Source organism: Mus musculus, chromosome 10 (genome assembly GCF_000001635.26).
Source record: "Mus musculus strain C57BL/6J chromosome 10, GRCm38.p6 C57BL/6J".
Classification (NCBI taxonomy): Eukaryota; Metazoa; Chordata; class Mammalia; order Rodentia; family Muridae; genus Mus; species Mus musculus.
The window spans coordinates 22,211,345-22,238,822 of record NC_000076.6 but is presented as its reverse complement, the minus strand read 5'-3'; the positions used below and the strand labels follow the sequence as shown (position 1 = coordinate 22,238,822).

The 27,478-nt window shown below is 43.4% G+C and overlaps 1 long non-coding RNA gene across 13 annotated transcripts in view; it reads left to right on the top strand.

The window, feature by feature from the left end:
* Gm26740 overlaps positions 1 to 27,478 on the top strand; it is a 120,098-nt gene that overhangs the window by 67,560 nt on the left and 25,060 nt on the right. For 9 of the 13 annotated variants that reach the window (XR_003948845.1, XR_003948848.1, XR_003948846.1 and 6 more), the window contains exon 3: positions 19,052 to 26,842. The exons of 2 other annotated variants lie outside the window; for them this stretch is intronic. This is a non-coding gene — a long non-coding RNA (predicted gene, 26740). The remainder of the gene's footprint in view (positions 1 to 19,051; positions 26,843 to 27,478) is intronic. 2 more of the 13 variants (XR_003948838.1, XR_003948835.1) reach the window with 1 other exon arrangement.

Here is a 27,478-nt window from a genome sequence, read left to right as displayed (position 1 = left end):
TTTTGTTACTGTATACAAATCGGCATTCATGTTTCTGTGTCCTTTGGCTGTTTGTTTAAATCGTGTCTGAATTATTTTCTTGTGTTGAAGGTTAGAAGGATGGAACAGACCCAGATGTCTCCCTCTCCCCTCCCCCCCCCCCCCCAGTGCTTTTCCTGGATAAGTTTAAAAACTTTAGAACTGGGACCAGATGGTAGGGTGGACAGACTAATCATTATTGGCAGGTGGAAGTTGCCAGGTTGGATGCTGGGTGGCCACCTGAAAAGACATGAGACAGAAAGTCAAGGATGTCACTAAAAATGCCCTCAACCTGGTCAAACAAGTCAATCTTTATACTAATACAGATATGCCTTTGCCACAGAATATCCATGGGGCTGTGTATGAAGAGAGGCTGCTTATGACTGAGGGAACGATGACTAAAAACAAGCAAGAAATTTGAGACTCATTACAAGTCCTCTGACTGCCCAAAAGCTAGCAATCATTCACTTCCCCAGCCAGCAGAGGGAAGTTGTGGCCTTCAAAGGGCAATCAGAGGGCAGACTAGTCCTCAAAGTCCATCCTTAGTCCCACAGCAACCCTGACCCTTTGGCTGCCAGATCCTGGGTCATCCACTCTACCAGAGAAGCCATAGTATACTTGGCTTGCAGACTTGAAGATTATTCATCTAAAATCTTTAGTGGGATAAATTGCCTTCAATTGCATTGTACTTATAGGCCCAAAGTCCAGAAGCAATACCTCACCAGCAAGCTCCCTAATGCTAAAAAACAATCCCAAAGAAAAAGGCTCCTGACAGATAGGCACCAAACCAGGAGCCCATTGAGAAACGGACTTCACTGAGGTAAAACCAGGCAAATATGGGTCCAGGCCAACATTAGTACCTGTAGATACTTTTTCAGGATCAACTAAGGCCTTCGCACAAACAGTGGTCAAGAAGACACTGGGAGATATCCTTCCTAGGTATGGTACGCCAGCTATGGTGAGCTCTGATAATGGACCTGCCTTCACTTTTAGCGGTCTGTGTTTTCAGGCTAATTATGGTTACCAAAATCCTGTCTGCAGTACCCCACACATAGGCTAAAGGAAGCCTGCCTCCAGTTGGCTCTGATTAGGAAATAGTTTCCAGCAGCCAAGGGTTGGGCAAGGAGACAGAGGAGGTACTTTTAGGTTTCCTGGGCAAGAAATGAAGGGGAGAGGTTGCCATGAGAGGGGCGTTGGATGAACCGTGCTGTGAAGGAGCAGGCAGGTAAGACAGCTGAAATGTAGAGGCCCCGTGGGAAGGCTGCCCAGAAGGAAACCAGGCAACAAAGGTAAAATAGAGATTTAGAGTTAGTTAACTCAGGAATATCAGAGGGAGTGTGTTAGCCATGTGGAAGTTTAGGCAGGGCCCAGCCATTGAGCTAGCTAAGGAATATTAAAAATAAGCCTACATGTATGTGTGTCATTCCTTTATGAATCGAAAACACTGAGGAAGGTGGATAACAGCACGTTCTTGTACCTGCCTGGGATAAAAGTATAGAGGGGTTTTACTGCATCATTCACGACTCAAGAAACACAGGGAACAGCCAAGACCATTGGGGTGGACTGGAAATTACATTGTGTTTATAGGCCCCAAAGTTCAGAACAGGTAAAAAGGATGAATTGAAAGCGTCTCTGAAAAGATTAACCTTACCAGATTAACCATGGGAGGAGAGCGGGAACCGGGTGGTTCTCCTCGCCTTCACCCTCTATAGGGTCAGGAACATGTCCTATACTTTGGAACTGACCTTCTTTTGAGGTCATGTATAGGAGACACCCCTCCCATGATTCCCAAGCTAAAATCAGATGTAATAGCTGAAGTGACTGCTACACATATATTTGACTTCCACAGTGCACTAGCTTATACAGAGAAGGACCTCTGGCCACACCTGAGAGCCAGCTATGGCTGCTCCTCCACCTACTCCTCATAATTACCTGCAGGTGACTGGGTACTTGTGAATAGACATCAGAAACAGAGTCTTTAATCCCCATGGAAAGGACTTTACGTAGTTATGCTGACTACACCCACTGCACTTATGGGAGACAGAATCATCACCTGGATTCACCACACCCAGGCTTGCCACAGAGACCCTCCTCCTTCAGACCCTGAGGACATCGCACCCAGATGACAGGTTGTCAAAGACAAAACCAATCCCTTGAAACTCAAATTGCAAAGGTTATACTTCTAGTAGCCTTGCTTTTAACAAATAGCCTGCTCTAACAATCCTCACCAGCATTAGGGCCTAACTTAGATTATCTATAACGCCTCTATGGGTGACATCCTTCAGCTGGTGCATAGGGTGGCCCCACAGATATCCCCACCTCATCTTCAACTTCTCAGACCTTGTGGTGGTTACCTTGTCTAGTGCCCACCTAAAGGAACTTTATTTTTATGTCTGTGCAGGCCATAAAAATGGTAACAGAAATTGGAGAGTAAAATGTGGAGGGACTCACTCTTACGATTGGGGATAATGGGACTGCATGAGTATGGTTCTTAGGAGGACAAATCCAGTCAAGGATGGTTTTATTCAGGTAACTAAACAGGACAACTTCCCCAAAGATCACTTATGGATGGGTTTGGCCTAGTACCAAAATTCTTCAACCAGCAATATCAGAAACAAAAAATGTAATTCCACGCTCATAAAATTCACCCAATAAGGAGAGACAGCTATGGGATAGGGACTTGAAAAAACCTGGTTGCTAAGGACCCACCTTAACTTATGTTCAGGAACAGGGAATTTAAGTTCCAGCTGTCTTAACAGAGAATCATGGTTCCTCCTAGACCATTGAGGCCAAACCCAGTGTTGGCCACACACAAACCCACATTCCAAAGGTCACTGTCACCTTGGGGTCTACCCAAATTCCCAACAGGATTGCACCCTCAGAGGTCCAGACACAGGACCTTCAAACTAGCAAGAACATACCTGAAAGCTCACTGGCAACATAGGGTCTACCCTAATCCCCAACAAGACTGCACCCTCTGAGGTCCAAACACAGGACTTTCAGACTAGCAGTGACCTAGTCCCCTTCACCTTTGAGAAGTTACCTCTGAGAGTCTGAATGTTGCCCATAATGATCTCACTTGTTTTTTATCCAAATCTAAATAATATATTTATTTCTTTTTCTTTTTTTCTTTTTCTTTTTTTGTTAGATATTATCTTCATTTACATTTCAAATGCTATCCCAAAAGTCACCTATACCCTTCCTCCACCCTGCTCCCCAACCCACCCACTCCCACTGCCTGGCCCTGGCATTCCCCTGTACTGGGGCATATGATCTTCAAAAGACAAGGTCCTCTCCTCTCATTGATGGCCAACTAGGCCATTCTCTGCTACATATGCAACTAGATACATACTTCTGAGGAGTACTGGTTAGTTCATATTGTTGATCCCCCTATAGGGTTGCGGACCCCTTTAGCTCCTTGGGTACTTTCTCTAGTTTCTTCATTAGGGGCTCTGTGTTCCATCTGATAGATGACTGTGAGTATCCACTTCTGTATTTACCAGGTACTGGCATAACTTCACAAGAGATAGTTATATCAGGGTCCAGTCAGCAAAATCTTGCTGGCATATGCAATACTGTCTTGGTTTTGAGGTTGTATATGGGATGAGTCCCTGGGTGGGGCAGTCCCTGGATGGTCCTTTCTTCTGTCTCAGCTCCGAACTTTGTCTCTGAATCTCCTTGCATGGGTTATTTTGTTCTCCATTCTAAGACAGAACAAAGTATCCACTCGTTGGTCTTCCTTCTTCTTGATTTTCTTGTGTTTTTGCAAACTGTATCATGGGTAGTCTAAGTTTCTAGGCTAATATCCGCTTATCAGTGAGTGCATATCATGTGTGTTCATTTGTGATTGGGTTATCTCACTCAGGATGATATCATCCAGATGCATCCATTTGCCTAAGAATTTCATAAATTCATTGATTTTAAAAGCTGAGTAGTACTCCATTGTGTAAATGTACCAAAATTTCTGTATCGATTCCCCTGTTGAGGGACATCTGGGTTCTTTCCACATTCTGGCTATTATAAATAAGGCTGCTATGAACATAGTGGAACACATGTCCTTATTATAAGTTGGGACATCATCTGGGTATATGCCCAGGAGAGGTATTACTGGATCTTCCGGTAGTACTTGTCTAATCTGCTGAGGAACCGCCAGACTGATATTCAGAGTGGTTGTACAAGCTTGCAATCCCACTAGCGATGGAGGAATTTTCCTCTTTCTCCACATCCTCACCAGCACCTGAGTTTTTGATCTTAGCCATTCTGACTGGTGTGAGGTGGAATCTCAGGGTTCTTTTGATTTGCATTTCCCTGATGATTAAGGATGTTGATCATTTTTTCGGGTGTTTCTCAGCCCTTCAGTGTTCCTCAGTTGAGAATCCTTTGTTTAGTTCTGTACCCCATTTTTTAATAGGATTGCTTGATTTTATGGAGTCCATCTCATTGAGTTCTTTATATAAATTGGATATTAGTCCCCTATCAGATTTAGGATTGGTAAAGTTCTTTCCCAATCTGTTGGTGGCCTTTTGGCTTTATTGACAGTATCTTTTACCTTACAGAAGCTTTGCAATTTTAAAAGGTCCCATTTATCGATTCTTGATCTTGCAGCACAAGCCATTGCTGTTTTGTTCAGGAATTTTTCCCCTGTTCCCATAACTTCGAGGCTTTTGCCAATTCTATAAGTTTCAGTGTCTCTGGTTTTATGTGGAGATCTTTGATCTGCTTAGAGTTGAGCTTTGTACAAGGGGATAAAAATGGATCAATTCAAATTCTTCTACATGATAACTGCCTGTTGTGCCAGCACCATTTGTTGAAAATGCTGTTTTTTTTTTGTTTTTGTTTTTGTTTTTTCTACTGGATGGTTTTAGCTCCCTTGTCAAAGATCAAGTGACCATAAGTGTGTGGCTTCATTTCTGGGTCTCCAATTCTATTCCATTAGTCTACCTGTCTGTCACTGTATCAGCACCATGCAGTTTTTAATCACAATTGCTCTGTAGTACAGCTTGAGTTAAGGCATGGGGATTCCACCAGAGGTTCTTTTATTATTGAGAATAGTTTTTGCTATAATAGGTTTTTTGTTATTCCAAATGAATTTTCAAATTGCCCTTTCTAACTCAGTGAAGAATTGATTTGGAATTTTGATGGGGATTGCATTGAATCTGTAGATTGCTTTTGGCAAGAAAGCCAATTTTTCGATATTAATCCTGCCAGTCCATGAGCATGGGAGATCTTTCCATCTTCTGAGATCTTTGATTTCTTTCTTCAGACACTTGAAGTTCTTAACATACAGATGTTTCACTTCCTTAGTAGAGTCACACCAAGGTATTTTATATTATTTGTGACTATTGTGAAGGGTGTTGTGTCCCTAATTTCTTTCTCAGTCTCTTTATCCTTTGTGTAGAGAAATGCCACTGATTTATTTGAATTAATTTTATATCCAGCTACTGCACTGAAGCTGTTTATCAGGTTTAGTGCTTTCCTTGTGTAATTTTTAGGGTCACTTATATATACTATCATATCATCTGCAAAGAGTGATATTTTGACTTCTCCCTTTCCAATTTGTATCCCCTTGAATTTTTTTTTCAAGTTTCTCTCCATTTAGTTTGATGCTGGCTACTGGTTTGCTATATATTGCTTTTATTATATTTAGGTATGGGCCTTGAATTCCTGATCTTTCCAAGACTTTTATCATGAAAGGGTTTGGATTTTGTCAAATGCTTTCTTAGCATCTAATGAGATGATCATGTAGTTTTTGTCTTTGAGTTTGTTTATATAGTGAATTACGTTGATGGATTTCCGTATATTGAACGATCCCTGCATCCCTGGGATGAAGCCCACTTGATCATGATGGATGATCGTTTTGATGTGTTCTTGGATTCAGTTTGTGAGGATTTTATTGAGTATTTTTACATAGATATTCATAAGGGAAATTGGTCTGAAGTTCTCTTTTTTGTTGGGTCTTTCTGTGGTTTAGGTATTAGAGTAATTATGGCTTCATAGAATGAGTTGGGTAGAATACCTTCTGGTTCTATTTTATGGAATAATTTGAGGAGAATTGGAATTAGGTCTTCTTTGAAGGTCTGGTAGAACTCTGCACTAAACCCATCTGGTCCTGGGCTTTTTTTGGTTGGGAGACTATTAATGACTGACTCTATTTCTTTTGGGGATATGGGGCTGTTTAAGTCATTAATCTGATCCTGATTTAACCTTGGTACCTGGTATCTGTCTAGAAAATTTTCCTTTTCATCCAGGTTTTCCAGTTTTGTTGAGTATAGCCTTTTGTAGTGGGATCTGATGATGTTTTGATTTCCTCAGGTTCTGTTGTTATGTCTCCCTTTTCATTTCTGATTTTGTTAATTAGGATACTGTCCCTGTGCCCTCTAGTTAGTCTGGCTAAGGATTTATTTATCTTATTGATTTTCTCAAAGAACCAGCTCCTGTTTTGGTTGATTCTTTGTATAGTTCTTTTTGTTTCTACTTGGTTGATTTCAGCCCTGAGTTTCATTATTTCCTGCTGTCTACTCCTCTTGGGTAAATTTGCTTCCTTTTGTTCTAGAGCTTTTAGGTGTACTGTCAAGCTGCTAGTGTATGCTCTCTCTAGTTTCTTTTTGGAGGAACTCAGGGCGATGAGTTTTCCTCTTAGGACTGCTTTCATTGTGTTTGGGTATGTTGTGGCTTCATTTTCAATAAACTCTAAAAAGTCTTTAATTTCTTTATTTATTTCATCCTTGACCAATGTATCATTGAGTAGAATGTTGTTCAGCTTTCACATGAATGTTTACTTTCTATTATTTATGTTGTTATTGAAGATCAGCCTTAGTTTGTGGTGATCTGATAGGATGAATGGGACAATTTCAATATTTTTGAATCTGTTGACCCCTGTTTTGTGACCAAATATATGGTCAGTTTTGGAGAAGGTGCTGAGAAGAAGGTATAACCTTATGTTTTAGGATAGAATGTTCTGTAGATATCTGTTAAATCCATTTGTTTCATAATTTCTGTTAGTTTCAATGTATCTCTGTTTAGTTCCTGTTTCTAGGATCTGTCCATTGATGAGAGTGGGGTGTTGAAGTCTCCCACTATCGTTGTGTGAGGTTCAATGTGTGCTTTGAGCTTTACTAAAGTTTCTTTAATGAATGTGGCTGCCCTTGCATTTGGAGCACAGATATTCAGAATTACGAGTTCATCTTGGAAGATTTTACCTTTGATGAGGATGAAGTGCCACTCCTTGTCTTTTTTGATAACTTTGGGTTGTTATTCAATATTAGTATGGCTATTCCATCCTGTTTCTTTGGACCATTTGCTTGGAAAATTGTTTTCCAGCCTTTCACTCTGAGGTAGTGTCTGTCTTTTTCCCTGAGGTGGGTTTCCTTTAAGCAGGAAACTATTGGATCTTGTTTGTTTAGCCAGTGTGTTAGTGTTTGTTTTTTTATTGGGGAATTGAGTCCATTGATATTAAGAGATATTAAGGGAAAGTAATTGTTGCTTCCTGTTATGTTTGTTGTTAGAGTTGGGATTATGTTCTTGCAGCTGTCTTCTTTTAAGTTTGTTGAAAGTTTCTTGCTTTTTCTAGGGCGTAATTTCCGTTATTTTGTTGGTGTTTTACCCTTATTATCCTTTGAAGGGCTTGATTCGTGGATAGATACTCTGTGAATTCGGCTTTGTAATGGGATACTTTGTTTTCTCCATCTATGGTAATTGAGAGTTTTGCTGGGTATTGTAGCCTGGGCTGGCATTTGTGTTCTCTTAGGGTCTGTATAACATCTGTCCAGGATCTGTCTGGACATCTGTCTGGCTTTCATAGTCTCTGGTGAGAAGTCTGATGTAATTCTAATAGGCCTGCCTTTATATGTTACTTGACCTTTTCCCCTTACTGCTTTTAATATTCTATCTTTATTTAATTGTTCTGATTATTATGTGTCGAGAGGAATTTTTTTCTGGTCTAGTCTATTTGGAATTCTGTAGGCTTCTTGTATGTTCATGGTCATCTCTTTCTTTAGGTTAGGAAAGCTTTCTTCCATAATTTTGTTGAAGATATTTACTGGCCCTTTAAATTGAAAAATCTTCATTCTCATTCACTCATATTATCTGTAGGTTTGGTTTTCTCATTGTGTCCTGGATTTCCTGGATATTTTGAGTTAGGATCTTTTTGCATTTTGCATTTTCTTTGATTGTTGTTTCCATGTTCTATATGGAATCTTCTGCACCTGAGATTCTCTCTTCCATCTCTTGTATTCTGTTGTTGATGCTCACATCTATGGTTCCTGATTTCTTTCCTAGGGTTTCTATCTCCAGAGTTGTCTACCTTTGGGTTTTCTTTATTGTTTCTACTTCCATTTTTAAATCTTGGTTGGTTTTGTTCAATTCCATCACCTGCTTAGCAGTATTTTCCTTTAATTCTTTAAGGGATTTTTGTCCTTCCTCTTTAAGGCCTTCTACCTGTTTGGCCGTGTTCTCCTGTATTTCTTTAAGTGAATTATTAATGTCTGTCTTAAAATCCTCTACCAGCATCATGAGATATGATTTTAAACCTGAATCTTGCTTTTCAGGAGGTTTGTTAGGGTATCCAGAACTGTGGATACTGTGGGTGGGAGTGCTGGGTTCTGATGATGCCCAATGTTCTTGGTTTCTGCTGGTAAGATTGTTATATTTGCTTTCGCCACCTGTTAATCGCTGGTGTTAGTTGTTATAGCTGTCACTGGCTGGAGCTTGCTCCTCCTGTGATTTTGTTAGCCTCTGTCAGCACTCCTGGGAGTCCAACTACTCTCTCCTGAGTCTCAGTTGTCAGAGTACTCTCTGCAGGCAAGTATGAAGAGTTCTGGAACTCAGCTCGTCCTCCTGGCTGAAGATGAAGGTCAGAAAGAGACCCTACCCAGGAGCTATGTTGCTTCTGCTGCCTGTGCACTCTCCTGCACAGACTGTTCTCTTTGGGTCCCAGGATACAAGATGGCATTCTCACCTGGTCCCACGGACAGAATTCTCCCTGGAGGCCACCTCTCCTCTGGCAGGACAAGCACACAGAGGTCTGGGTGTCTGCTCTGCCCTCTGGCCGAAGATGAAGGCTCAAAGGGACCCTGTTTCCGAACCTATGTAGTTTCTGCCGCCCATGCGTGCTCTCCTGTGCAGACTGGTCTCCTTGAGACCCGGGATACAAGGTCAATGATCTCACTTCTGATTATTGACTCTGCACTGATGCTAAACGCCCCTTGGTATGATGGCATTGCTTTCAATGCTTCAGTCCCTGAACCTACAGAAGCAAGCCATTACAGATGGCAACTGATGCACCTTGCCTGGTCAACGTATAATCAGTTACAGGGCAAGGGCTATGTGTAGCCCAAGATATACTATCAGGGAATACTCTCACCTCTGTAACCAGACCATTCCCTGGGATAAAAGTAATAGGTACTTCTTAGTCCCACCAGATGTCTGGTTGACCTGTTCTACTGTCCTAACTCCACGTATCCAAACGAAGTCACTTAACACTTCCTCTGACTTTTGTGTTCTGGTTTAGTTGGTTCCCAGGGTGACTTACAATTCAAGAGAAGAATGTTCTCAACTACCTTAGCCATGGCCCTCATAATGAATTTAATCAAGAACCCATTACCACCATCATTCTGTCCACCTTCCTGGGCATCAGAATAGCAGGAGCAATAGGAACAGGAGCCACAGCCTTAGCATTACAACTCGACAGGGACATAGAGGCTAGAGATGGCAATGTCAGCCTTAGAAAAATCTCTGTCCTCTCTAGATAACACAGTGTTATAAAATGGAAGGGGCTTGGAGTTACTCTTTCTACAACAAGGATGAGTATGTGTGGCCCTAAGAGAAGAATGTTGTATAGGTGCAGACCAAATGGAGGTTGTCAGAGAAAATATGGCCAAACAAAGAAAGAGACTACAGGATAGACAATTGGAGAAAAGGCTATCACAACAATGGTATGATAGTGTGTTTAATTGGTCTCTGTGATTGACTACTCTGATATGCTTTTTAGATGATCTCCTGTACTGGCTAGTTTTGTGTCAAGTTGACACAGCTGGAGTTATCACAGAGAAAGGAGCTTCAGTTGAGGAAATGCCTCCATGAGATCCAACTGTAAGGTATTTTCTCAATTAGTGATCAAGGGGGAAAGGCCCCTTGTGCGTGGGACCATCTCTGGGCTGGTAGTCTTGGTTCTATAAGAGAGCAGGCTGAGCAAGCCAGGTGAGGCAAGCCAGTAAAGAACATCCCTCCATGGCCTCTGCATCAACTCCTGCTTCCTGACCTGCTTGAGTTCCAGTCCTGATTTCCTTTGGTGATGAACAGCAGTATGGAAGTGTAAGCCAAATAAACCCTTTCCTCCCCAACTTGCTTCTTGGTCATGATGTTTGTGCAGGAATAGAAACCCTGACTAAGACATCTCTTACTAAATTGTTCCTGTTACTCACTTTTATACTGTGAACTCTTAATAGACGAACCAACTTTGTCAGAGCAAGTCAGTGTTGTGCAAATAACTCATGGTCCTTAGAATTCAAACTCAGCCCTTAGAGCTTGAGACCACAGATGCTAAGGTGCCATGACTGGATACTTGTAAAAGTGAGAATAAAGGGCCCAACTTAATATACAAACTCCATTTTGTATTTATACTCCATCTTATGTTAAGCTTGTCCTCAGGTTGAACTCAGGTGCTATAAAAACCACAGCAAAATCCAGGAATCAAGACACCCTAGAAACAGCCATATGTTTCCTAACAACTGCTACTACACTCTTAGTAACAACCATTCAGGTCCTAATTACAGATGTTTTTAGTAGATTATTAAAATTAACCACAATTGCTCATAACAAGCTGAAATCATGGCTATGCCATAGATTTTTCTCCAAGCTAAAATTTTCAAACGTTAACCAATCACTGATAAGTTGGAAAGACCCTACCCTGCTGTAACTATGATAAAAAGTCAAAGCTTCACCAGCTCAGAACCTTCTACGCCGATCCATTGCATTGGAGAGAATGGAGAGTAGAAGCTCGGGCTTGAATAAAGACTCTTTGCTTTTTCCTATGACTTGGATTCCTGGTGGACTCTGGAGGTTTGTGGGGACCTAGTGACCTGGGCTGTGATAGTTTGCACATGCCTGGGCCAGGGAATGGCAATATTAGGAGGTATGACCTTGTTACAGTAGGTGTGTAACTGTGGGTATGGGCTTTAATGCCCTAGTCCTAGATCTCTGAAAGTGAGTCTCCACTAGCAGCCTTTAGATGAAAATATAGAACTCTTAGTTCTGCCTGCACCATGCCTGCCTGGATGCTGCCATGCTCCCACTGTGATGATAATGGACTGAATCCCTGAACCTGTAGGCCAGTCCCAATTAATTGTTGTCCTTTATAAGACTTGCCATGTTCATGGTGTCTGTTCACACCAGTAAACCTTAACTAAGACATGGGTCTAAAAAGCTCACATAATGACATCTATAGGAGACATCTACAGTGAGGACATCTACAGCCTGAAAGGCAGAACTCACTAGCACAAGAAACACTCACAGCTCAACACTAATTTAAGGCAATCAAAACTGCTCTGAATATAGGAAAACAACCACAACTTACCAAAAGGACCCAAATCTTTAGAGGACACCAATGACAAAATGGAAGCAAGAAAGAAAAACTGCTTGTTTTCTCAAAGCGAAGTTCATCGATTTTGAATGTTTAGAATTTCTTCCTGATGACTAACCAAGATCCAAACTTTGGACAAAGCCTCTTTGTGAAAACCCCATTGATATGCCATACTTAACAAAAACCAGGTGCAGATGTTCTCTTTCCTGTCTGTTCCCCCATATCCAACCCACCAGCTCTTTCTGTAGAACACCCATAGCATCTCTCATTTTCCCAACCACCAGCTCTCATCTCCAGATAATCCCACAGGTCTTCTCCTACTACTTCCCTCACCCCATTAGTTGCTTATTTTCAACCCCCAATTCCAGCACTGCCCTGTGACCCTGACAACAGGGGTCACATTACCCAGTGAAAAAAGTAGGGTGAAGGTGGACCTATACTTCTCCATTACTCCTGAGGTCCAATTGTGACTTCCCTTTCCTTTCTGACCCCATCCCCAAGCAAACACAAAGACCTTCCCTTCACCAGCTCATTCCAATATTCCAGTCCCAATACCAGCAATCATTCCCTGTGAACACAGCAGCTGAGCAGGTCAGGGAAGCAGACAATACACAATCATCATAATCCCCCAAAATCCAGAGAGGAAACAGAAACCAAGAACAAATCACCCAATGCAAAAAAGAAAGGTCCAGACGTCAGCACCTAGACCAAACCCAGATGCCTAGATGCAAAAGCAAAAACAGAATCACTAACACAGAGACAATATGTCTCCATGAAAGCCCAGCTATTGCACCACACCAGGCCTTAGATATTCCAGCACAGTCAAAGCCCAAGAAAAAGGCCTTAAAATCAACCATATAAAGATGAGAGAAATCCTTAAAGAGGATATAAATAAATCCTTTACAGAAACTCAAGAACACACAAACTATTGAAGGGAACAACAAAACTGTTCAAGACCTAAACATGGAAATAGAAACAATACAGAAAACAGAAATTGAACGAATTCTGGAATTGAGTAGACAATACCACAGAAGAAATGGATACATTGGGCAAAGAAAACATTAAATCTAGAAGATTCCAGGTGCAGAAAAATCATAACAGTTCCTGTTTGAAAGAACTGCAGGGACAAAAAAGAAGAAGAGCCTGAGGAAAAGGAGGTCAAGTGACAGTCCCAAATTGGAATCCTACTCAAGAGGAGGCCCCAAGGCCTGACACTACTCCTGAAGTTATGGAGTGCACACAAAAAGGGGCCTATCATGACTGCCATCTGAAAGACCCAAAAAGCAGCTGAAAGAGTCAGATGCAGATATTTACACCCAACAGAAGCTGATGACCCCTGTGGTTAAATTAAGGAAAAGCTGGAAGAAGCCAAAGAGGAAGGGGACCCTGTAAGAGGACCAGCAGTCTCAACTAATGTGGACCCCTAAGATCTCTCAAATAATGGGTCACCAATCAGGCAGCATAAACTAGCTGATATGAGGCTCCCAACACATATGCAACCTAGGACTGCCAGGTCTGGACTCAGTCAGAGAATATGCACCTAACCCTGAAGAGATTGGAGGCCCCAGGGAGTGGGGAAGTGTGGTGGTGTGTGGGGGGGGATAAGTCTTGGAGACATTATCCTGGGGGGTGGGGGCTGGGGAAGGCGTGGGATCTGGAACAGTCAGAAGGTAGACCTGGAGGGGGATGAAATCCTAACTGTAAATAAAGATTAAATAAAGGTAAAAAAAGATAGTATATAATTTTGATACTATCAGACTGATATATAAATTAAGTGGAGCAATGAGACATGAATTCTTTAGTGTCTAATAAGTGTTTGGCAAATGAAGGCCAAGATCATCATATTCTTTTGAAACTAAAATTTATTTTCATCTTTGGAAAACTAAGATAATTTTTTAAAGGAAAGGAAAGGAAGGAAGGAAGGAAGGAAGGAAGGAAGGAAGGAAGGAAGGAAGGAAGGAAGGAGAGGAAGGAGGGAAGGAAGGAAAGAAAAATGAAAAAAAAAAGAAAATCTGACCTACTAGTCATCAACTGAGTATCTGATGCAGAGGCACAGATAATATACTTCCCAATTTGAAATTATTCCTGTTTTACAGAAAAACAGACTTCTGTCTAAATGAAACCCACTATCTGATCTGTCTCCAGGGGAAGGAGTCTAGACAGGCCCGGGTGCAGGGGCAGAAGCGTCCATATGCCCAACTAAGGACCACTTAACCCTGTTGTCACCCTGTGAAGGAAGGAAGGGATTAAAGTCCTTTTCTGAGTGGAATAGTGGGGCAGGACAGGGAAGGGAGATGAGCTGGGTGGGTTCTGCATACACCAAGTGGTTTGTAAATCTTGGTGTGGTGGCACAGGCCCTTAATTTTTATATTTGGGTACAAAATTCTAGTTCAAGGCTAGCCTGGGCTACAGAGTGAACTCTTTCAGCAAAAGTCCCAGACTTTGTGGGGAGGGGTGCGAATGTGTGGAGCAGCTGTTGGTTGCCTGTGCTATAACCTGATTAAGCACACTGAGTAGTGCAGAAGCAAAAGGACCAGAGAACTCCTGAAGAGAGCCAGGTTTGGTAAAGAGGGGAGGGTTGGGGAGAGGACTCCAAAGAACTTGGGACCTAGAGTATTTTCAAAAGAGTCTCTGGGCTGAGGAGGTCCTGTCCTCCACACTGTGTCCCTGGGATTCCTCTTAGGTTCAGGTCCCAGGAAGTCACTGACTAGCTCAAGACAGAGACAGCTGTGCTCCCCCACCACAACCCCCACCCCAGGATTTGGAAATTCACAGGGTAGCCTTTAACCTGTGTTCCCTGCTCTTTCCCACTCCCATCACCCTTCTGCCCCCTAAGATCTCAGGAGCTCACCTTCTATCCTTGGACACAGTCAGACAGACAGACAGACAGCAGGCACAGCAGGGACAAGCAGCAGGAAAGGACCTTGTCACTGGCAGTGAGTTCCATAGCTGCTTCTCTAGACTCTGGAGGCCAAAGGTGTGATTTTAATTGTCTGAAAGGGGGGGAAGATCTTGGTCACTTCCTGATAATGGTCCCGACCACAGAAAGTTTTTGAAACTTGGCTGGGGGATCAAGGCAATTCCTCCTCCTGACCTTGTCAAAAACAACTTCTAGTTCCCCTTTCTCCAGATCCTTTCAGAGCAGCTCCCCAGCCCCTGCAGACTGGTCCCTGTGTCCTGGTCCCTGTGTCCTGGTCCCTGTGTCCTGGTTCCCGTGTCCTGGTCCCTGTGCCGGGCAGATTGAGGTGTGGCCCTGCTCTCATCTCATGTCTCAGTGCTCTGCAGGGTGGGGTAGAAGGAAAGCAGCTGCGCGTGCCTTTTGTGTCCTAGCATGTGAAGCTCCAGAGGCCAGGGAACTGAGAAGGGCGAGAAGAAAAGTGCAGGAATGGGAAAGGAGTGGGAAAAAGAAGGGAAGTGCCAGGAACTGATTGGCTGGCTGGCTGGCAGGTGGGCGGGGTGAGTGACAAGAGGGAGGATGGGGTGATCTACAGAGCAAGCAGGGCCTCCAGGCTTCTAAGTATGCAGATTCCTCAGGGGCAAGAAGCTGAGTAATCCCCAGCTGCAACCCTGGACAGAAGCCAAAGACTGTGGGCACAGGAAGCTGTAAGCAGACAGATTGTAACCCTGGCTGTGGCTTAGATAAGCATGCTTGTGGTGAGCCCACAACACACATACACACCAACACCTCTGATGCCTCCAGCTTCCTGCTGCCTATTAGGGATCCTTCCAGCACCTCTCTGGCTGTAGCTACCCATCTCCCCACCCCCACTTCCTCTCTCTTCCCATCTGCACGTCTTAAAAATGTTTTTAAAAGCCTAAGAACTTATGCCCCACCCTGGAAATCACAGTTGTTTCTCTGTCTAGTCTGCAAGCTGTGCTTTGCCACCATAATGTTCTTGCCTTTTGAGCCCAGAGGTCAGATTTGAGTGTCCACAGGTCTTTAGTTGCACCTAGTTTGTTCAGTCAAGATCTTCTCTAAAGTTGGGAGTTCCTGGATTTAACTAGACTGGCCAGCTTTCAAAATCTGTGGATCTTCCTGTGTCCAGAATTATAGGCACAAATCAACATTTCTAGAGTTCTTCCTGGGTGTAAGGAAGATGAAATATAAGTCCTCTAGAGTTTAAGGCTGGAGTTTCAAAATGAAAGCAACTTCATAGCTGCTTCTGGTAGGACTTGCCTTTCATCCCAGCTCTTGGGAGGTAGCAGCAGACAGGAAGATCCTTGTTGAGCTAAAGACTAAAAAGAGTGAGAAATGGTGAGATACTGTCTCAAAAACAAACAAATTTATATGTGTGTCTGTGTATGTATGAGGCAAGTCCTACCAGAAGCAGCGCACACACACACACACACACACACACACACACACACACACAATCAGTTTCAGAGATTACCATGGCAGGCTGGGGTTGTATGTCTGCTGACACATAGTCCTGCTGTTTTCTGTGTCCTGTTTCCTGTGTGTGTGGTGCAGGGCAGGGCTGAGCGCTCATGGGCAGGGGTAGAGCACACCCACACTGTGCTCAAGCCTCTGCAGGGATTCCAGAGAACTCACAAGGCTGTGGCTCTTTAGCAGTTGTACATTCTTGGTTTAAGACAGAGAGATTCACCAATTTGGGGATTAGTAAGTGGACAGGCTTGGCTGGTTGAGCACTGAGCCCCAAGAATCAACTTGTCTCCATTTACCTCAGCAGATCTGAGATTTTCAGACATAGCTGCCTTAGGACTGACAACCACAGCCCAGGGAGCAGAGTTGTTTCCCCAGGAAACCTTAAGAATGATTCGTTTGAGGCCGGGGCTACAGCTCTAGATGGGCTATGTCAAGACACATACACAGAACTAAGGTTCCCCTCTGTCCTTTCATCAGGGCATCTGAAAAAGTCTTGGGTTTGCCTGGCTCCCCACAGGTTCTGAGTAGCAAACCACATCAGATGTAGCAGCAAGTGGTTTTCCTTGCTGAGTCAACTCACCAGGCCTATTACTCCTTTATCAGTTCTGTTCTGAGACATGCATAACTTTCAGCTATGTGCTTTGAAATCCTTGTGTTTCCTATATGAGATTATTCTCCGGAACTGTTATCTGATCTTATTATCTGAAATCATCCTGATCTAACTTTTCACTCTATGGGATGCCATGGTCCCCAAAAGGTCAACTCCATTTTAGGACAGATCTCTTCCTTCAGTCTGTCCCTCATTTTCTTTCCTGAGCTAATATATTTTCCAAGATTTTTTTCTTTATTTTCATTTAATTTCTTCAGAATGAATTTATTGCTCATTATTTGGATTTGTGTGATGATGTGTCTATGGGTGACCGTGAGAAAGGGAACAGGAACAAGGCAAGAGATGGAGTCACTGATGTCAACGTCATGTTACATCCTGATGGAGTGATGGAGGGAGCATGGAGACCGTCAGTTTTAATATTGCACACTATGCTTAGTTGGAAGTGAAATGACAGATATTGCCAACACCATCAGAAGCTGTGTGTGTGTGTGTATGTGTGTGTGTGTGTGTATGTGTGTGTGTGTGTGTGTGTGTGTTTGAGTCTGTGTTGTTTTGGTGGAGTAGTGATAGGTACTGTCAGACCACAGTCCATGAGTCAAGTTGTGAGAAGAGTTCAGAGAGCTTTTCAGAAAATTCTAAGAATATGAGACTAAGCTGGGCATGGTGACTCACGTCTTTAATCCCAGCACTTCGGAGGCAGAGGCAGGCATATTTCTGAGTTCGAGACCAGCCTGGTCTACAAAGTGAGTTACAGGACAGCCAGAGCTATACAGAGAAACCCTGTCTCAGAAAAAAAAAAAATATGAGACTAGTCTTATAACCTCTGTTCTTCCTAAACCTGGGTTTGTTCTTGGAATGAGCTTTCATGCACCTCCCAGGTGTAAACAGGTGACCCGTCCAGCAGGTCCAATTATTCACGGGTCTCAAGGGGACCTTCTCCTAAGAACCAAATGGGGGGTAGAGAGAGACGAGGGTCTTGTGCGAATAACGACACGGAAACGTTCTGAATTGCATCAGGACCCCACCATATTGAGAAAGGCCCAATGCGTAAATGCACAAGCAAAAGGGGAAGTGCCTTTCAGAAGGATGTGAAAGAACCTAGAGGGGAAACCTGCACTCAACTCCCGATTCAGCGTGCACCCAAGAATCACGAATAGAACACAACACCTTGATGTAACAACACGAGGTATTTTACTGGTGGAGCTCCGGGTCGAAACATATCTCACACAGGAGACAGTGGATTCGACCACGAGGCTTGGAAGCTAGGGGTTTTTATAGAAAAGGAGTGGGGCTGGGGAAGGAATTGGCACGGTTTCACATGATTGGTCCATTTAAACATCAGCAGCCTGTAAGATTTAACTTAGGTCAGAGGGGTGGGAGATAGGGAAGCATGGGCCTGCCTGGGCATGTCCTGGTCTGTTCTACTATGTTCTCAGCCCCAGGTTTCAAAGCTCACAAACAACTCTTTGGACTATTTGACATACATTACATGAATCACAGGTCTCAAGTTTTATTTCCTTTCAGAAGGATGGGGCATAGAATTGCTCAAGCAAAAAGGGAAGTACTTCTCAGCAGGAGGGATGGGGCAATAGAATTGCACATTCTTTAGGCAGTTACACAGGAAGCAGGAACTTGGCAGTATCAGGGTATCTTGAGGTCAGGACATCTGGCGCTGACTTAGGGCTGTAACAATCTGTGGTTGTTCTCTGAGCGGTGTGTCGATGGCCTGCTTTTAACCCCCTTTTCTTCTCGGGGGGAGAGGCCCAATTCAGAGATCAAGAGTTGTCTTAATAGCTCCCAACAAACAGGGGTGAGTTTTCTCCACATCACACATTGCTGCTTACTTGTGTCGCTAAGAAATGTGTCCAGGCATGGTGCCCTGTGACTGTGTACTGTCCTGTGAACTTTGCTCATGTGACCTTGCTTAACCCAAGTGTCTCATCTTTGAATAAAGGTGGCTATTGTCTAAGACATCAGTCTGCCTCATTTTATGCTCTGCTCTCCATCTATGGTAACAAGTTCCACCTCAATGGGGACCCGAAATCTACTACAGCCTAGGAGAGTGAGGACCTACAGAAGCCCTGAGTGAGAATAATGGGGTCGAAATCAGGGCAGGCTTTGCCTTACCTCAAGCTGGTGCATCATTTCTTCAAGGAGGACCAAAACTGCCAGACTAGAAACTGTTAGATCCTTATGCTGATTTCAGTTTGTTTTCTACTAGGGATACAATTTTTACCATCTTTTGTCAAAGCTAACTCTTTTCGCAAAGTAGATAGCTAATGTTGTAATGAGGTGAAATGATAATATAAATCATAGCAGTTTTCAGAGTCCATGTGTATGTAGTGAATAAAACTTCCAAAAACTTTATGGAAATCCACGCTGTTATCTTTATAACATTGAAACATTTTGACTTCCTGTTGAGTAGCTAACAGGAAAGACTTTATCTTCATAAATACAGGACAGATGGCAAATTTGGACACATTTACAGGATGACATGTCATGCAATATTAAAATGAAAAGTGACTTTGTGTGCTGGTATAAGAAGATCTTGAAGATAGAGATGACAGACCACCTGGACAATGCTTCCTGATCGTTTTTGTTAAAGGTAATCATTTTACACAGACTTCTAAATCTTATTAAAGAAATACTTTTCATGTATAATAAAAACTCCCACAGTAGTGTTAAATAATCATAAAAGTCTCTAATATTAGTTTGTGTTACAAACGACTGGGCTTAGTCAGTCAATAGCAGTAATGAGACAGAAGGGAACTTAAGACAGAATGAAATTCTGACCATGGGAATTGACCTATTGTCACTCAGTACGGTTCCATGGAGAGACTGATATGCAGAGAGGTGCATGGGTATAATTTCTGATTTAGAATCACTTTAGCAAAAGTTAATCTTTTTATAGTTGCAGAGTTTACTCTCAATTAAGATGTACAACTGCTATTTTTATATCCTATCTCCCTGCCTTTCTAGACAATGAACAGCAGAAAGAGATTTCAGGGAGAAACTTGTCAAGGGCTCAGTGTCCTCCATGGCATGACCCCCCAGCCCCAGTGATGTTTCCTCAGGGCCCAGGGCCCACTCTCTTGGTGAGCTGCTGTCTACACAGCAGCTTGTGACATAGCCTGAGTCTGCTCCTCTCCTCTTCTCTAGTTAACTGTTTTCCATTGAGTCTAGCAGTATTTCCTCAGGCCCAGATCTATTCATCCTCTGCTAACTTATCCCTCATGGTACAGTCTTCATCGCCACTGTGTCCTAAAACTCTGACTGTAACAGAATACCTAATTTAGGTATAACCAAGTGTGTTTGTTCTGTTTCTCCCTGAATGAGAGATCCAAGGAACAGGTGAAAATTCAACAACTTTAAGATCTATCCTGGGCTCTGGCAGCTTTCCATAGGACCAGAATTCTATTCTCAGAACCTACATGGTGACCTACCATTTTCAACACTGGGTTCAGGAGCTCTGATGCCTTCTTTTCGCCTCTTCTGAAGCCAGACATATACATGATTCACACACACACAGACAAACACATAGTAATATATACATATATGTGTGTATATATATATATATATATATATATATATACACCCACACATATAAAATTAAAAGAAATTCTAGCCTTGGATGTGGGGCTAAATATATGATAACCTGAATTTGTTGATTTGGGGAGGAATAGGTATGGAAGACTTTGGAAATTTGGGCTAGAAACATTACTTAAGAACACTACTTAGAGAGGAGAGACTTGTTGGAGATACAGATTTAGGGCTGAGTGTTCCAAGGTCTCGAACTCTCTGCATAAGGTTGGACTGTGGGCCTGTAAATTCAAACAAGACATTTCTAAATACGGTCTTTGTTCATTGAGCTTCTCATGCCTGTATTCATGTATGTTGACCATGTGCACGGTCCCTACTTTCCCCTCACTCCTTCCAGACCAACTCTTACCACTCCAACTTTCTGTTTCTGTAAAAAATGATATTTCTTCTTCTTCTTCTGCTTCTTCTGCTGCTGCTTCTTCTTCTGCTTCTTCTGCTGCTTCTTCTTCTTCTTCTTCTTCTTCTTCTTCTTCTTCTTCTTCTTCTTCTTCTTCTTCTTCTTCTTCTTCTTCGTTTTTAATGATCCGTGGCATTACTAGCTTTCCCTCATGTTCACCTCTCAATCTCTGCCCACTATGGAATGATAGTCTCCTCCTAGCTGCCTTTGGATCAAGAAAAGGAACTCTTGGCTCATCCAGCACCATGCATGCCTGGATGCTGCCATGCTTCCTGCCATGATGATGATGGACTGCACCTCTGAAATTATAAGCCAGCCCCAATTAAACATTTTGTTTTTTCTTAAAAAATGATATTTTATGAACTGTAGAGATGGTGTAGTGGTTAAGATCACTGGGTGTTCTTCCAGAGGACCTGGGTTTAATTCTCAGCACTGACATTGTGGCTCACATATGTCTTCAACTCCAGTTCTAGGGGCTCAGATGTCTCTCTGGCTTTTGCCAGCTTTGCATGACATGGTGAGCATATATGTGTGCACCATAAACTGATAATAAAAATAAACATTGAAGTTGACAACATATAAAATAATAATAAATCTTTAAGCTAATGAAGGAAAGCTTACTACTGTAAAACCTGGATAGGACGTTCCTTCTTCATGATGGCTCCTAAGTCTCGGGGGCAGGGCATATGACATAGATACCCCATTTGTATTCTGCAGACACACATTCTCTGCACCCCAACCACACATTTCTTCCTTTCTTTATGTTTCATCTTTTCAAGACAAGGTTTCTATGTATACACCTGCCTGTGCTGGAACTCTCTGTGTAGATCAGAGAGGTTCCCACTAATTCAGAGATCTGTCTATCTTTGAATCCAGAATGCTGGAATTAAAGGCATAATCCATCAAGCCCATCCAACAACACATCCCTAATCAACATATGCGAAATAAAACAAAAAGGACGTGAGTAAATAAAGATATGCAACCAAATGTAAAGAAGAAAGTTAGAATAGGTCTCAGCAAGAATTAAATATGGAATAGAAATGATAAAGAAATTCAATGGAAACAAATTTTTTTCAAAAGTTTCCTGAACTTCATAGACAATTGTATAGTCTGACTAAAGAACACAAAATATACTAGAACTGTGTAATCACAAATCAAAGAGAAGCCCCAAAAACCTTGTAAAGTAATATAATTACAAGAGAATACTCTGAAAATATTATGAAAATTTCAAGTACACATTGTATAATACAGACAGCACCCATTCGCAGGAACCTGAACACCTGAAAACCAATCACCTGAAGAAAGTTAGCAAACGTCTAAAGAGAGAGAGATCCATTTAAAGATACAAGTCAGCAGTTAGACATCCAGAGCCAGCGGTAAGAGCCTTCTAGTAAGGAAATTGCAGAAAGGACATTGCTGTTCTAGGGAATTCAGCCGAGAAGAATGCTCAGATTTTTTTTGGATTAATTACTTTATTTCCTGACTGCAGTTTCCCCTCCGTGCTTCCTCCACTACCTAACTCCTCAAAAATGTTGTTTAAGCCAATAGAAACTCTTCATTAGCTGGCCCTAATTATTGTAAATGTTTGGCATTCCAGTATAGAATGGAGCTTAAACCAGATTTCAGAAGAGAAAAACATTATTAAGTGGCCTAAAACCGTGCTTGTGATCTTTTGGTGAAGAAATGTGGTTGCCTTTTGCTCCTGTCCAAAAATACAAAACAAAACAAACAAAACAAAACAAAACAAAACACCAAAAACAAAACAAAATAAAACCTGCCTCAGGCTAAATTGAAGAGTTTGGGATTAATGACTTGGGCAGAGATGATTTCAAGACCTCTTAATATTCCTGGGTCATGATGCTGCCATTGGTTACTCTCATTCCAATGTATAATGAAAAGGAGCAAGCTGAGCAGGGAAAAGTACAAAATGTACAGTTTGAGGAGAAAAGGAGCCCCAGGAAGTGTGAGAAGAGAGTCCAGTGCTCAATGAGATAAAAAAAATGTAAGGAGAAGCTAGATTCTAAAAGGAATAAAAGGAGTTTGGCCTCAGAGAAAGACATCAGTCAGCTAAGCTTCTAATTTGTTAAAAGAATGTAAAAGATGGTTAAGCAATGAAGGAAGCTATCAGATACAAAGGCTGAATGCACTGTATGTGAATGAGGAGCCATGTTCCAGCCTAAGGAAGCAGCAAAACTTGGCTGCTTTGGCCATGAGGTTCTGGCTTTAGAGTCAAGGGTACAGGAAGGGGGTGTGGAATCCATTTGGGGCTAAGTAAAGCCGCTGAGGCCAGGCACGTGTCAGACATGTGCCTGCGTGGAGGCTCAGAAAGGCCACTGTGTGAAGCTGTGAGGGTGAAGCCAGGATTTCACTCCAGACTCCAAGATTACAAAGAAGACAGAGTCATGGCCTACCTATCAAGGAGAGCTGCTGACAGGTGGAGAACCGGCACGGAGGACAGAAGTCTGTTGCAGTCAGCAAAGCTGAAAGATTAGGAGCTCTGAAGAGCACTTTGACAACAGGCATGGAGATGTGGGGTTTGAAGTTGGACCTGCTGGTCGTCCATCTTGCTCTGGCCAAGTATTTCCTCGATCTGCTCTATTTTCTCCCTTTCAGAATGGAAATGCATATTCTGTGCCATATTAGGTTAGAAGTATGGGAACTGCTTTTTAATTTTAATTTTGCAGGGGTTACAGTGAAGAGGTTGCCATGAGTCTCAAAAGAGACTTTGAACTCTGGCCTTTTAAATGGGGTGAGACTGTGATAGACCATGGAGACATTTTAAATTGGCCTGAATGCATATTTGCATTATGATATGGCCTCAAGCCTAAGGGGGCCACAAGGTACAAGGTGGTGGTTTGAATAAAAATACTCACCATAAACTAAAATATTTGAATGTTTGATCATTAAGGTATGGCCCTACCTGAGAGGGATTAGGAATATGTCCTTTTTGGAGTAGGTCTGGCCTTACTGGAGGAAGTGTGTCACTGGGGAAGAACTTTGAGATTTCAAAAAGCTAATCCCAAGCCCAGAGACTCTTGCTTCTTGCTGCCTTTGGATCTGGATGTAGAACTGTCAGCTACCATGTCTGCCTGCATACTGCCATGTTCCTCCCCACGAGGATAATGAATTAAACCCATGGAACCATAAGCAAGCCTCAATCAAATGCTGTCTTCAGTAGGAGTTGGCATAGTCATGGATTCTCTTTACAGCACCAGAACTCTGAGCAAAACAACCTGATTCCTCCTTTAGTTGCTCTTCGGCAGTGTGTTTCATCACAGCAATTACAACAACACAGTGTCAGATCACCTGGACCCAATGCAGCTATATGGGGATGGTTTCCTGGAACTGGTCAGAGGATAGCCCTGAGTACCAGTCCAGTACCAGTACAAGAGAAAACCTAGAATGGTTCAGTACGGTAGTAAAGGAGTGGTGTTGAAAATCTCAGAAACTTTCACGTGCCAGAGTGGATGGAACAGCAAAGCATTCTGGGAAATGTGCACAGTCCATGCTGCTCTGTGGGATGCTGGAGCTGCCATGTTGAGAAGCATAGTGAGGATGACCAGGGAGAAGGACACCAGCACCGGTGGAAGCTCAGGGATGCTGAGGGCTCAGGGCTGGGGGTGGAGTTAGGAGACTGTGTTCCTGAGTCCCAGACAATAAGGTACAGAAAAATCCCATCAGGATAGACTGTCAGGAGCAGTAACATCAAGGACAGAGGTGCACAAAGGAGTAAGGAAGGAAGGAAGGAACAGCCTGAGATCTGACTGCATAAGGGGTGCATGGCTAATATAATACAAAGATCTTAAATGCAGATAGATGGTTAGCCAACCCAGATGTGACTAAACAAAGCAAATGAAGAGGAGTCTGAAAGCTGCCTTCTCAGGGCAAAAGAAAATAGAGAAGTCCTCAAGAACATCAAAATTAAACACTACATTTTAAAAAAAACTTGTCATTTCTGTCTCTCTGTGGCTTTGGAGTCGTGTCGGTTTGTCTCTATATCACAAGCCCATCTAAGGACCTATAGCTATTGGTGCTTGCTGGTCCTGATGAGGAGACCCTAGCTCAGGGGTAGAGCATTTGGTTAGTGCTCATGGGGATCTGGAAGGAAAGCGAAGCCCTTTCTCAAGCATTAGGTGAAACGCATGCGTGCTGTGGGTGTATAAGTAGATTTTACCTTTTTTAAATTTTTTTTTTAGTATTTAAAACCATTTTAAAATGTAAATATATTTTAATCATATCATCCCCTCCCTCAAGCTCTTCCTGATTCTCTCCTCCCACCCGGCTACAACTTTCAGTTCTTTCTCAAAAAAGCAACCCAAAAACCAAGCATAAATACAAGGGCCCAAAACCTAAAAAATAAAATAAAATTCAATATCATCCAAAGAGAAGAAACAAAAACGAAAGAAACCACCCAACTGTAATCAAATAAAAGTGTGCACAGAAACACACACACACACACACACACACACACACACACACACACACACGGCTTATTTGTTGGTCAACTATTCCTGAACATAAGACCTTCCCTGAAAGGCTTGGTCTTCGCAGTGTCATTGCACTAAAGAAAACTGGTTTTTCTCTCTCCCAACAGGTAGATCAGGGAGAGAAGGAATTGTTGTAAATTCTACAATTCAGGAAATGGTATGAAATCTTGCCTTAAAACAAAACAAGAACAAAGGGGTAAAACATGTGAAAACGTGAGTGGTTGTGACTGCCTTGATCCTGGAAGTTCCTAAATACCATAAAATGCAGTAAAGGAAGTTCAAGGGCAAAGAGGTCCCAGCATGGTTGGGGGCTTGCAAAGAGCACCAGGGGGACGCAGTCTTCAGCGCACAGTATGAGCAGTCTCCAGCGCAAAGTCCAAGGAGCTCTGAAGCTGTCTGAGACCGCCCACATGCAGGGTCTGGCTGGCACTGTGCCCATCAACTTGGAGCCTAGGGACTTGGTTTAGGATTCCTGTGGATCACAGGGGGCCTGAGGACTGAGGGCCTCACCAGGGATTCCCTCTGGCATCTTCCCCTCCTCTTTTGTTCTGATGGACAGGCCATCCTATAGCAACTGTTGAAGCTCCTCTGGTAGGCAGGAAAGGGAGGAACTATTTATTGTACAAGGCGGCCACACAGGTGACCCAGTGATTCATCCAGAGTGCCTCCCTCCAGCTGCGCAGAAACCCCCTCCTGCACTTGCAACTTCGGTGGCCCCTTTGAGAGAAATAACAGGGAAGAGGATGACACTACCCAGTGATCCAACCACCCTACCCCACTGCCGCCGCCCCGACACCCCCTTCTGCAGTTATAAATTTGAAACTCACCAGCACACACAGTGGATCTCAGATAACTCAGAAGAACCAAAAGGCATGGAGCTCCTGTGGAAAGGCTGGAGGCGGCATTCTTTGCCATACCCACCGTGGGCATCAACTGTAACCTAAGAGTTGGGAGAAGAGGTGAGGATTCTGTGCCACCCTGCAGAGAATCCCACTTAACAATTCACAAAAATGCCAGGCACCAGGGCCTTGAACTCCAGCAATTGTCGGGAGTCTCTGTGGTTTGCTTGTCCCTCCTTGAGGATCGCTGAGAGGACTGGTAGGATGTGGACACTTGAATAAATAGCGCTGGGCTGGCGTCTTCCTGCCTGCCCCAACCGCACTGAGCATAGTCCTGCCTGCCCCAATCAGCCCCTCCCCTGGAGGTGGCTCAAAGCTTTTCTGAAAGATTGCTATTCTTTGGGCAGTTGCTCCCGCCCACAAACGCAAAGTTCTTGCTTCCAGTAGGTGGCGCAGCAGCCTGCGCCTAGAATGAGACTTGGGCAACCTAAGGCCAATCCCAGTCCCAGGCAGTGTTCAGGCCCACAGTAACTTAGTCACCCCTAAACAATTTCTGTCCTGAGTTCATCAGTCACAGCACCAGTCGCCCCTTCAGTCTCCTGCCTATCTTGGGTTCCCCTCTGTGGTGCTTTCAATATCCTTGGCCCTTGGGAAGCGCTGCTATTAGGAACTATGGCCTTGTTGAAGGAGGTGTGGCCTTATTGGAGAAAGTGTGTCACTGTGGAGCTGGGCTTTGGAGATCTCCCCCTCTGCTCAGGCTCCACCCAGCATGAAATGAGACCTTCCTCCTAACTGCCTGCAGAAAGGAGATTTCTCCTGGCTGCCTCTGGATCACAATGTAGAACCACTGGCTTGTCCAGCCCCATGTCTACCTGGATTCTGCGATGCTTCCTGCCATGATGATAATGGGCTGAACCACTGACCTTGTAAGCTGCCCCAATTCAATGTTTGCCTTTATGAGAGTTGCCTTGGTCGTGGTGTCTCTTCACAGCAATGGAAACCCTAACTAAGACACCCTCTGATCTCCTAAAGCCATGCTGCACTTCCCACGGGCTTCCCTCTTCCTGCAGCTGAATCCTAAACTCATTTGCTCCTCCAGGTCCCTTCCCCATCACTCTGCCCTCCCCTGTCCTGTTTCTTGTCCCAATTCTTGCCCCCTTCGCCCAGCCCCCTCCACACCCCTCCCTAGTCACTCTGCCCTTCCCCCACCTCCACCTCCTTCCTTTAACCCCACCTCCCAGTTGAAGACAGATGCTATCTTGTCAGCATGGCTGTGCTTTTCCCCTTAGCTCTGTGACACTGGAATCTAAGACCTTCAGGTAAGTCCTACAGCCATAAAATTATCCCAATCAAAAGCAGGCTCTGTGGGCCTGGATCTGCCTCTGGGGTTAGAGCACTGACTGCTCATCTGGAGGGAGCACACTGGAATTCCATCCCCTCTCTGCAGGGTTCCCTGAGCCTTAGGTATGGCAATTTTGAGATCTATCCCTTGGGGTGGGGCTCCACAACTCTGTATATTGATTGGTTGTGGTTTCCTGTAGTGGGCTCTATCGGTTTCAAAG